This window comes from Lepidochelys kempii, chromosome 5 (assembly GCF_965140265.1).
Source record: "Lepidochelys kempii isolate rLepKem1 chromosome 5, rLepKem1.hap2, whole genome shotgun sequence".
Classification (NCBI taxonomy): Eukaryota; Metazoa; Chordata; order Testudines; family Cheloniidae; genus Lepidochelys; species Lepidochelys kempii.
The window spans coordinates 50,265,742-50,278,395 of record NC_133260.1 but is presented as its reverse complement, the minus strand read 5'-3'; the positions used below and the strand labels follow the sequence as shown (position 1 = coordinate 50,278,395).

At 41.1% G+C, this 12,654-nt stretch overlaps 1 protein-coding gene and 1 long non-coding RNA gene across 7 annotated transcripts in view; both read left to right on the top strand.

Annotated features, from left to right (window-relative positions):
- The window catches only part of TNPO1 (transportin 1), a 166,724-nt gene that overhangs the window by 50,137 nt on the left and 103,933 nt on the right, over positions 1 to 12,654 (top strand). The window lies entirely within an intron of this gene.
- On the top strand, positions 875 to 6,165 carry LOC140911381 (uncharacterized). Its single transcript, XR_012158927.1, has 2 exons — positions 875 to 5,513; positions 5,635 to 6,165. It is a non-coding gene; the product is annotated as an uncharacterized lncRNA (long non-coding RNA).

The window sequence follows — 12,654 nt, the reverse complement described above, 5'->3', positions numbered from 1 at the left end:
TGCTTCATCAGAGTAAAATGAGATCGTGTAATAACCTTCCTTGTTGGAAGACAGATGGTTCAGAGGTCACAAATCCAAATGAATTTCTACAGGATTAGACCAAGTAGTTTGTGCATGCTATTAAAACCATTACACAATTTGGCATATTTAGTAGTTTCTGATGGAGAGAGAGTTTGTGGTGTTAGAGAAGAGGTATTAAAGGTTTCTCTGAAGACCCCATCTAGCAGAATACTTGCTCTTGGGTCTTGGCTCCTTAGTGGAAGACTGTTACAACTCCATTATTTATTAAAGATTGTTTACTCTTGTGGACAGTAAGTGTGAACCAGGTCATCTGCTGGGTTTAAATACTGATCTCCAAATTTACCATTCAATTCTTTCTTGGTAATGGTGGTGAAGAAGCTCATCATTAACTCTTTTTGCATTGCATCAATATTTCATATTGTCTCATGCATTCTTTTTATTATTTAGTGTCCTTTCCAGTCAGTCTTAATTGCCAGTCCAGTTGCCTAATTTGTGAAGCCTTTACTGCAAGTGTTTTGAGGGCCTGCTCCAGGTACCTTGGCAGGGTGTCTTTCGCCTACTGTGGCATGTGTTTCAGCTCTCTTATACCATGTTGGCATGTTCTTGCTTTTATTTTTCTTGGAGTTTCAGCCGTTCTCCCTTGGAGCTCTTCCCCTGAAGTTTTCTCTGGCTCTTCTCAGTGTACTGGCACCTGACTCAGTGTGCTTCAACAATTTGTGTTTTTTAAAATGCATATTTCTTGATGCTTTGTACTCAGCCCAGCACTTGCTTGATGCTTCGTTCAAATCAAGGTTATACAAAAAAAGTAACAATCTTCTTAGCTTGTGCTTTTTTTGTATTTTGGTTGGGTGGGGAGGGAGGGTGTATGTCAAGAATGAAGGAAGGAGTCTACTGTGATGTGTGGGGGTGTCAGCTATGTCTTCATATGTCACTCTGAGCACTAGCAATATAGGGAGTGGCTCCAGTTCCTCTTTCCGGCACTCCAGAGAAACTTCTTGAAGTCCAGCCCAAGCTTGTCCATAGGGCTTTGAAGGATAAACTGAAAACTAAAGCCTGAGCCAGCCAAGATCACTGGAATGTTGGGATGGACTGCCAGCACCATCCATGCACAGACCCAGATTCCCCAGACCCTGCTCCCCAGTAAGCCCAGCATGATTATTTCAAAGCTGAAGTGCTTTGTGCTATGAACAGCAAAGTTGAGATCTCTGCATCAGCTCCTTGAAAATACATGCTTGAAGTCTATAGCTTTGCACAAGACAAATGGAAGAGATGACAAGAGAACCAACCACACCACACTTGGTTCTGTTGAAGCCCCTTTCTACATGCAGCTTTATATCTAAACTTCCTGTTTTTTCCCCCCTACCCATTGTGTCTTGTGGTTGAAATTTAGAAGGGATTGATTCTGGGTATTTGTATATTCTTGATGATTCAGCATAATCGTTCCTGGCTGTTAAAATATTCAATCAGGTTGTCCACCATTTTTTTTTTCTTATTGCCTATAGGTAATTACAGCTTTGTGGGGAAGAAGAGCAGGAAACACTGCTAGTTGCAAAATGACCACTTCAGAGCTGCTGCCAAATATAAAGGGCCAGCCCCACCAGTGGTAGAGAGTGAGGAGGAATTCAACCCTGAATTGGGTGGAGCCAAGAAAGTACTGAAAGAGCTGTTCTCGGGAAGGGGCTGAATTGGTGTTTTATATCACATAGGCCCTGAGGTTGCGCAGAAGCCCATAGTACTTCAAAAAATGCCTTTTGCTCTGCATCAGCAGGGGTAGAATCTCGTTACAAAGTCAATGCTCTCTTTGTCCTGAGGCTGAACCTTCAGCCTCAGTCAGCGCTCTTGGCCCAGGAAGCTCTGGCCTCAACACTGGCATCTTCAGCCTAGCCAGTGCTGGTGGCTCCTGGAGTACTTAATATGTTCTAAGTACCCCCTCCATATTGCTTGGACAATTCAGATACTAGGGTGTTATCCAAGATTGAGGCTTGTTACCTGGACTCAAATGAGTTGGAGTATTCGTCTGACTGGAAGTACATATTCATTGCAGAGGAACATCCGCTCCCCCACATTCAATAGCTACCATGCCCTTGCACTCTATTTTGGAGCAGCTGGTGAAGGTGTGGCAGATGCATCAAGCTGCTGCAGCTCCTAAAGACGGTTAAAATATCATCTAATCCCTCAGGATGCTGGCAGCAATATTTTAAGAGCTTGCTTAGAGGAAAGAGTGGCCACGCTCTGCACCTCAGAATCCTGATCCGTAGTACTGAGACTTATTTCAATGAACAATTTGCCAGTCCATTTTGCAACCCTTCTCAACAGGGGTGGCCATGCCTTCATAACTAAAGGGCAGGAGAAGCTATGCAAAAAAATTCACACCTTCAGTAACCTTATTCCTCAAGAAAGATGCTAGGAGCTTCAAAGCTAGTCCATGAGAATGTTGAGTTAGCCCAGTATCCGGCATGGGTAATATTTGATGCATGTGAGACAGTGGCAGAGGTGGCAGTCTTGGGGTGTATGCCCTTATGTCTGTTCAGCTGTCAGCACCTGAGCTTCACCAGGAAATCCAGAGAGTTTGAGGACTTGTTTTAAATTGGGGGGGGGGGGGGAACTCATTTGATGAACAGGTAGGGTGCTCTTTGGTGAAGGCAAAAATGACTACAGAAATACTGCATTCTCTCAGGCCTGTATGCAAGTCTCTGAGTCCTGTATGGAAGGAAGGGAAAAGCTCCACGTGCAAAAAGTTAGCTTTTGAATCAATAGTAGGCTTTAAGGGACCAGAAGCCTCTTTTTAGGAATCTCAAAAAAAGAGCACAGCTTTTGCCATTGTTTCAAACACCAGAGGTTGCCCACATCTAATGCTGATCTGGTCTGTGCCTTCATAAACCGGTTTTTTAGCTCCTTTTTTGAGACTGCTAAACGGAGGCTTCAGATTAGCTCCTTAAGGAAAAATGTTGGTAAGGGAAATTGCTTTCTTCCATAACTTCATCTGTCCTTTGGCCATAAAGGCATGAGAGTTTGTGAAATGAAGGGTTTCCTGAGAGATTTGCCAATTCGCCACTAACAGTAGCATGCCATTGTCACCTTGTCAGAAGTCTTGGGAGTCTGCATGACTACCAGGAATTGTTAAATGGGATAATATGATCAGATTTGTAGAAGAACTTCTGGGGGCTAGTGTCCCTGCCCAGTCCACCAAGAATGCTCTCGTACAGCATCTTTCTCATGCCAGAAATATAAACCCTCCTGACAAAGAACAATCATATCAGATAGCTCCAATGATATTTGTACTAATCATGACATGTCTCCGTGTGAAGCAGCCTCTGGACTCTGAGGTCTCAGTGGTCATAAGCAAGTCTCCTGTCACATCCCAGTAATGAGACTTCAGTGTCTCATTGTCTGAGGAGAACTTAGTTTGTAATGGACTTCCAAATGTCTCCTGTCCAAACTGTAGCGATCATGGTTGCATCCAGCTTAGGATAGGGGATCTCATACAGAGGGTCTCAGTATCCAGGGAGTTCAGTCTTTCAAGGAATGTTGCATATGAATGTTCTGGAGATCAGTGTGGCTCTGTGTGCCTTAGGTGTCCACGTGCTTAGTATCCCCAGAAGTGTTCCTGGTTCAGTGACTATCAGGGCTCTCATTTGCATAAGGAACACAAAAATGAGTAGGGAGGTACTGGGCTTTGCCACCTGTTAGGTAAGTCTTCAGGGGCTGGAGTATGCTCTACTCCACAAGACTTTCATAGTACATGTGTACATGGCAAGAAAGGAGACCACAATTGCAGATGAGATCATCTGGAACACATCCTTACAAGTGGCTTCAGGATATGGAAGTGCCAGCCAGTCCCTCTTCTAAGGGACATTCGAGGTGGATCTCATCATTACTTACCAAAGCAGAAAACTACTGGTGGCCTGCTCGTGGCTTCCATAAAAAGTCACATTAGCAAAGGATGCCTTTTCCATACTGTAGGGAAAGAGATGTCTCTGACTTTTCTACTGCTCATTCTCCTAGCTAAGGTCCTGGCAAAGTTGAGAGAGAAAAGTGTGATAGTATTCGCCTCATACTAGCTCAGATAAGTGTAGTTCTCTGTACTGTTGCGGCTGGGCAGAGTTGATTCTATCAGATTGAGAGAGAATCTGGCCTAGATAATATTCCACATCTAGGGCGCTCAAGACCTTTTGCTTTGCTCCCTGATGACAGGGTAAAGATCTGTAAGTATGGTGTCTTCCAATAGATAACTCATGTCCTAGCATCTCAAGAACATCTATGAGAAGGACCTGTCATCTCAAAAAGAGAGGTTAGTGGTCAAGGTAGTTCTCTTCAATTGGGGTACTCTCCTCACCCACCTCAAATTGCTTTACTAACTTCTTTGTGTCTGTGCCCGCTTTGAAGACTCCCTCCATTCAGGTTCATTTTGGAAGCTTTCTGTTGATTGTGAATTAGTTGAGAGTAGATCAGTGTCTGCAGCCCCTTGTCATGCTTGTGTGCAGCTTGATGCTTTCTAAAGCCCCACTTTGATGTGGAATACTAATGTGGATTAAAACTCTTCGAAACACTCAGTCCTGTGAATTTAACCTTATGTGGAAGATCAGGTTCCAGGTAGCAGTAGGCTAGCTTCAAACTTGATCAGATTTTTGCAAAAATGAAGTACTGCAGACTCACATTAGATTCACCTCCCAGGATGATGGTGGTGGTGGTCCACCTTGATGAGTCTGTCATTCTGCCAGCATTCTTAATATGCTTATCACATTGAAGTGTGTCTCCATATGCTTAATGTTAAAAGGTTCTTAGACTTCTGTTGTGAACCAAAGACTAATTAAGGTAGCTTGTCAGGCTTTTAGGTTAATCCTCAAAGGTTCTGGAGACTCAAAGGTTTGTGACTTAGTATTTTTATAAATTTTAATTAAAGAAATCATCACCAGAGCAAAGCTGCTATTCCACTGAACCAAGAATAAAGCAATTCAACTATCATGTAAAGATCAGATCAACAAATTAGTCTCTATTGGGTTTGAATTAAATCATCAAATTAGTTTGATCATTGTTAGATTGTGACTATCTGCTTGGTTATAAATCCCAGCTAAAGAATTTAACAAAGTCAATCAATTATAATTTGAATGGTTAAATATGTTCACTGAACCACAACCTTGGAGCCAATTATTAAGTTTCCTTCTCAGACGTCAGTTATATGGTGGTTAATACCTTCCTTCCCCCTGGAGGCATTATTACAGTACAGATTTTAACAAAACACTTGAGAAACCAAAGTTTGACATCTTACACCAAAAATTACAGGGGAAAATTTCTAGTCTCTGAGGACTTTCAAACATAAAACAGTAGCTTTGAGATGATGTTTATGGCATATTTAGCTGAACTTTTCTTTCATGTGCCTTCTGCATTTGGACTTCGTTGGTGCTTACATACACCCAACCACACTTCAACTCCAGTGCCCTAAAAATAAAAGGCTACATAGGCTGGAGACCTCTCGGCCTACTAAAAATAAGGTAAGGGCTTTGCAAACTCTTCAGCTCTTGCAGTCATCTTGACTTGCCTGCAGTTTCCGCTCTGACTCTATGCAAGGAGCAGTGCTTCACATTAACAGGGTTTCTTTCGGTGTGTCCACAGATAGGGCAAAGGTTCATGTAGCCTGTGATTGATGCATGTGGTCCAGGTGGAGGTGACTTCCTCACATCAATGGGATAGACATTCCAGAATCTTGAGACTATCTTCTGTCAGATGGCTTGTAAGGCTTCTTGGCCTTACCCTTGATTCTTATGGTTTGTGAATTTTGCTTACTCTGCCTTGCAACATCTCCTTCCTAGATCTTTGGATAAGTCTGGTGTGAGGCCTATTTTGGCGCCAAGTAAGCTAATCTAAGGATTGGATTAGGTCACTTTTAGCTAGTGTCAGTTTGGAGAAGTGCTGCCTAAGTCAGCAATTTTAAAAATATTTGGAGTTCTACACTGTTTCGGTTGCAAGTCTGTTCCCTACAGTATTGATACAGGTAGTCTCATGCTCTGGATTGAAGAAGCTGGCATTGTTGTATCCAGGTGAAATGGTCTGGAGATGACATTGTCATCTGTTTTATAGAAAATGAAATATAAAAATCCTATAAAAGAATCATATAAAAGACTGCTAGGGTCATCTCTCTCCCCCCCCCCCCCAAAAAAAAACCCAACAACAACAACCAGTCACTCAACTTTTCATCCATCCAGCAAAATTGTAAATTCAGATCTATGATCTTTCATCACTTCACTTTATGCTGCTTAGACATTACAAACAGTCCTATTTTGAAACTGGGCTATAGGTGTCACAGCTTGTTTTCAGCTTTCATTTTGACAGAAAAAAATTACCTTAAATTATTTCTTAAATAGGTTTTAAAACTTACATAAAGCCTGTATTCCCATGTACGCTTTTTTTTTTTTTCCTCACAGCATACTAAAGACCATAAGTCACTAAACTCTTGATCAGTATTTAAATCACCAAGTGGAAAGCCTTTATTTAAATCTATTTTAATCAACTTTTCTGTTTGTACTTCAGTTATTTTTCTAAAGAAAGGTGCATTCTCATTGGTTGATACAACCATTAAAATGTTGATTTATAACTAAACAGAGCCTTCATGCTAGATTTGGTACATCTTTTTGCTATTTAGGAAGGTGCACTATATACAATTATTTAAGCAATTATATAGCTTAATATTTTCAGGACCTTAATTGTACGCTTTTAGTATGTTAGAAAATGATGAATGATGCTTATTTACTAGATAATTAATTTTTTGCTCATGACTTGTATCAAGGTGCATGAGGTTGGTAACTGGAATTTAATTGAACACAACAGCATATAAAATTTATTTTTATTAAACAAAACTAGCCCTGTTGTGCCATATTTTATAAAGTTTGACTTCAAAAGTTAATTCTCACACCCCTCTTCTCCCCCCCCTTTCTTTATATAGGAAAGCAGCCTTTAACTCAGTTTTTGATAGAAGCTGTGGATTCCGTGTATTTATTTATTTTATTTAAATGTTTTAAGAGATGATAAATTTAGGCTTTAATAATTTTGTATTAAATTCAGACTTTAAACAGCTTTATTTTTAAAAATATCTGACTTTTTAAATTAAAAATGTGATTTTTTTAAGTTGATTTTTACCCAAACATTTTTGATTCCCATTTGCTTGGCAGTGCTGTTATCAAGAGGACTGTCTAAATGGATGTCTGTCTGCATTTTATACTGCAATGTCTTCTGTCTTAAAAATGAGACTGAGGGTAGGCTGCCACACTGTCTGCTTTGGGAATGTTTCTCAGACACCCATGAAGCAGCTACGTACTTACAAATGTTACTGCTTGGATTCAGTCTTTAAGAGTGTGTCTGTTCATACTGTGAATGGTAGCACTTGTTTCTAAGGTAGGGGGAGGCTGGACTCTCCCATGCTTACAAGAAGTTTTGTTTCATTTCAGGATGTCCTTATTTTTAGCCAACTTTTTATGTGAAGGCTTTTTTCCATTAGTCTATTTTGCAGATCTGTAGTTTTCCAAATAATTCAGAGTGCATTTTTCCCCACCTTGAACCCCTTGGGGTTGTGACCATATCTTCATAAGGTACCGTAATACTTGTTTCTATTTCTTTCGTATGTGGTGGTGGTGGTTTTTTAATTGATCATCATTTGATAAATTGGCCTATATCCTGAGATGCTTGCTTCCCGGGCAACTGAGGAATGGACTACTTTGGGGGGTAGTGTTTGCACTCTGGCAGGATGAGGTGTGACAGCCAGTAGGGATCTGACTCATGCTCTTCCCCATTAATGTTGCCGTACTGGTGACTCTAAATATTCAAAAACCAGGATTTTGGCTTAAAAATCGTGACCCCATACTGCAGAACAATAACTGGTGTGTTCTATTTATGTTTCCTGATTTCAGAATGATTTAGGATTTTCTCCACTTCCGTGAGGCTAGAAACTTAATCTTTTTGGAAAATTAGAAAGTATGTATTTTGAATTGGGAGTTGGAGATTTAATAAAAACAGCCAACATCACAAGGCATGTGATGAAATAATTCGTTGGTAAAACTGCTGTTCTGAAGTGTCAAAAATCTTTAAAAGCTAGAGTACTGCTAGTCTTACACTAAAGAGGTAAAACAGAGGAATGAGTATCCTGTTGGAATAATACTGTTGGAGGCAAAAGCACAGTTAAGTGAATATTATTTGACATTTCTCTGGGGGGGCTGATGATCTAGTATATATTTATGCAGTGCTAGCACAATTGTAAGACCATACGTTTTTCAAGAAAACCTCCCCCTCTTTTGTTAACGCTCTCTTTTAAGTGGCCTCATAAAGGGTAGCACTTCTGGCCTAAAATGCTGTGTGAATGGAAAATATTTCAAACAATTTCGGTGTACGTAGACCATGGCATTCCTTGTTAATTTATCTGAAATTACCGTGATCAACAGTAGATTCTTGTAGTGGGGAAAACAGATTTGTCCCAACTGCCTAAATATAGGAACATAACTTCAGTAAGAACCTAAAACAACGCTGGTAGGGTTCCCTTGATATTGGAATGATGAATCTGTCTGCTAACGAGTAGCAATAATTACAGTTTCAAAATACTATACACAGAATTCTTAGCTGTGCACTACATGGATGGCAGTACAGCTGCTGATCCATAACTGTATATTTATTGCTCAATTATGCAAGTCCCTGTCCTCTTCCTAACAATGGCCTTTGGACAATCAGAATGTTGAGATTTGCATGTCCATACAATTTGTTCTTTAACCATGCAGTTCTTATGCAAATCCCTATGGCTTGATTGCCTCCTATTTTCAACTTATCTGTCATGCACCTATAAACATAATCAGCTTTTGACAGTCTTCCCACCTAATTCTAGGTATTAAATATTTTTCAGTTTACATAGGAATTAAGCCCCTATAATCCTGATCCTACAGTCAGATCTATGCTGGAACACAATATTGTGTAACTTTCGATACCATATAACTTTCGATACTTCCTGTTGACTCCTTGCCGTATCCCAGACTAATAAACCTTCTAGCCTTATTGTCTATTTAGCCCAGGATATTGTTGTGGCGGAGTTAACTGGAATCATCCTAAAGTTATTTTTAAAAACAAACTACTTTTTCTTTTTTTTCTTATTTTTCTTTAAAGGGAGAGAGGGGATTGGAGGGAGGAAAAACTGGGTTTTTAATGGGAGTTGCTTAGATAATCTTTGGAAACAAAGTATTTTTGTTTCAGATCTGTATAGTTTTAAAACTAACAGAATTTAGGGTTTTATGACTGAATTTATCTGAGTTTTAATGATTCTTGACAGGCTAAGTATGATTTAATAATTTAGGGTCTCTACTTCAGTTACATTTTATAAATCGTTAGTAATCAACCTCTTGTCTATATACCATTGGTACTTATTAACTTTTTTTAAAATATCTTATCTGACATGAATTAATTATTGTAATGCAAATAGACTAACATAATGGAGCGAGCAAAGCAGGGCCCTGCACTCAGAGAATTTGTCAGTTTGTCAAGCAGTAACTTTTGAAAAGAGCATCTGATCAATTGTGGGGAATGTTCCAGATGCTGATGGGCAGAAGCCTATTGATTTTGGTGAAAAATAAAAAAAACTGGAAAACCTGGTTTCCACTAAAATCAGATCCATCAAGTGCCCATTTGGTGCTCCCTCAGGAAGCTCTCTGGCGCCCCCTGCCTACCTGTAAACTGCTAGCTATAATGTACATAGTTTTGCACTTAGTTGCTTATATAGGCTGAGCTGTACACCCAGGTGGACTTGTGGGGTGGGGGCGGTTTCCAGCTACCCAAGATGGTCCTGTATTTGCACATAAATCATAGTCCAACACATGGAGCTTGGCCTACATTAGCCATGGTGTGCACGACCCAAGTTTGACTCATATTTTATCTGGAAATTAACATAGAATCATAGAACTGGAAGGGACCTCAAGAGGTCCTCTCGACCAATCCCCTGCACTCATGGCAGGACTAAGTATTATCTAGTCCATTCTAGATGTCTAGAACATGTGGCATCCCTTTATTTATTCCATGATGGATGCTAGATGGTGAACACCCTTTTGACTCTTCTAAATTTGTACTCCATGTGTTTTCATTCTTATATTTTTGTTTCACCTTGTGCATGCCTCATCATGTTTTGTAGTTAGTGTTAGTTGTTGGGAGTATAGAATTAGTGTGGTTTTTGTTTTTTTTTCCTTCTCCACTTTTCTGGAGAGCTTATTTGGCTTGGCTGGGCATGCCTGGCTCTTGTCAAGAGGCTATCCCGACCAACAACGTCCACTCTATGCATCTGTTACGTTTTTGGGAGATCTGGGACTCTCCCAAGTAACTTTTGCCTGGCTCTGAAATCTAGAGTTTGGAAGAATCAGGAGACCAAACTGAAGCTGCTGATGGAGCACTCCCTTTGACCTGCTTCTGGGTTAGGTGAGGAGACCCTCTTTGGACATTTTGTCTCTGAACAGATTCATTGCCCCTTCAACTTTTGGCTAACATCTCACATAAAAAGGAGATCTTGGAGGACTCAGGGAAATCTCTGAAGAGGAGGAGTGTGGTCTCTCACCACAAGGAGCCAGCTCCCAAGAAGTCCCAATCTTCTGTGAGGTGTATAGTGTTGAGGCCTAGACCTCTTCACTTGGCGCCATAGAGGTGAAAGATTCTCTTCCTCCAGTACCAGTGGAGCAGGGAGATCCTACAGTACTTTGGAGAAACATGGTGCCAGCAGGGCCCCAGCACAGTCTGTTTCAGACTTAGCAACAGTGTCTTCACGCTAGGCTCCGTCAGTACCAACAAAATCAAAGCATGCACCTTCAGCTTTGGAGCCAACACATTTCAAGCCAACAGTACTGCTCAAATCAATTGCTGCATCAGTACTGATCCAGTCAGTACGGTAGGAATTCTGTTACTCCAGGGACTTGTCAATGTTAGACAAGCCGAAGTCCCACTACTTGCGGGTAGTGATAGTGTCAGTACTGAGACCCCAGTTTTCAGATTACTAATGCTTCCTGATACCACAGGATTCTTCACCCCTCTTCTCCCCCTCCCCCCTGAGGGACATTCAGGAGGATGAGGGAGGCATTCAGTGAATCTCCTCATCAATGTGGGGTTCCCCTCTGCATCATTACAGGAACCCATACTTTGACAAGGACCCTTGCCCACATTAGGGGTTGTGGGATCAGTCCTTGGTACTATCCTCTCTCCTGTATGGGCCTGCCCTATGGCCATAGTGGGATCCTTGGGTAGCATATTGGCAGCACTTTGATAGACTTCTAGCTTCATTGCACCAGGAGACTGTGGTCTCAATCTCCTCCACCAAACCCCTAATACGAAGAGACCTTTGAAGGACAGGAGGCTAGGGTGGACAAAGAGGCTATCCCTCAAGCCCGTATTTTGTCTTTGCCTCCGGACGAGGCAGTCATGCCTCTACCACTGTCGATGGTTGACTGATGTGCTGCTTCTCCCCACCCCCCCATTCCAGAACCCTTGTGAACTGGAGGAGCTGGTAAGTATAGAACCCAGCTAGCAAAAGCTGGAAACTGATTCAACGGCTTTGTTGTTCAAATAAATGCCCCTCCTACTAAGTAATCATGACATTCTCTTACCTTGAGATCACCCCAGGGATCAGGGGCACAGGTAGAAAGGCATACATCTCCACTACCAGAGGAAGGCATCTCGTAGCGACCCTAGGTTCAGGCCTCTTCTGGAGCAAACATTCTGACATTTTATATTGTACTTGTGGCAAACAAGTCTCTTGTGGGGAATGCCCACCAATGAAATATCATTTCTGTGCTGGAACTGAGCAAGGACCATTCATGGTTGGCCACTGTCTGCTCAGGAAGCCTGCTAGAGTTGTTAGGCTCTGGGGAGCTTGAGGACCATTGGGCACTTGTTCTTAGGGTACAATTTCAGAAGTAGATGGCTTCCCAGATACGCAGGCTAGAAATGGGTGACCCTTTTCTTCTTCACATACTGCATGGGTGTCGTGTGGTCTTGACTTATCTGCACTATGGAATTTTGGAAGACAAGTAGAAACGTTACATAGACCAGCCTGATGGTTCTGAGCTCTAGGCCATTCATATGCTCAGACCCTTTCTTTTGGTCAGAAGATAGATAACATTAAGTAGTTGCCTTAGACAGCTATAGAAGCTGGCTAATGGGAAGTGCTGTATAAACCAGTGAGTGTGATCACTTCTGTTGCTTTAACTAGCTAATCCAAATCTGATGAAAAGTCTCTTAACGTGCCACCCTGAAAAAATTGGATGTCTTTTATGTGGATCCTAGTCTATCAAGTGAAATAATAACTTTCGGCTTCTGGTATTTCAAATTTCAAACATTCTAGAAATGGTGTGAACAGCTACATTTCTTTGGTGGCTGATTTTATTGTGCTTTGTACTTTAGTTTTGTTCTCTAATGCGTGTTCTAAGTGCTGAAATAGTACTGAGTGTTCTCATTAAAAAAATTCTGTGGACATTCTTAACTCTTGATGGGGGGGGGGAGACTTTGCTTTTGGGTCAAGGCTTTGCATTCCATGTTTATTAAAATGTCTAAAAGGTGGTTTGAAAGGCTTCATATATTTATACTGCTCTTTGCTTTAATCTGTGAAGTTAAATATTTATTCCTTGATGT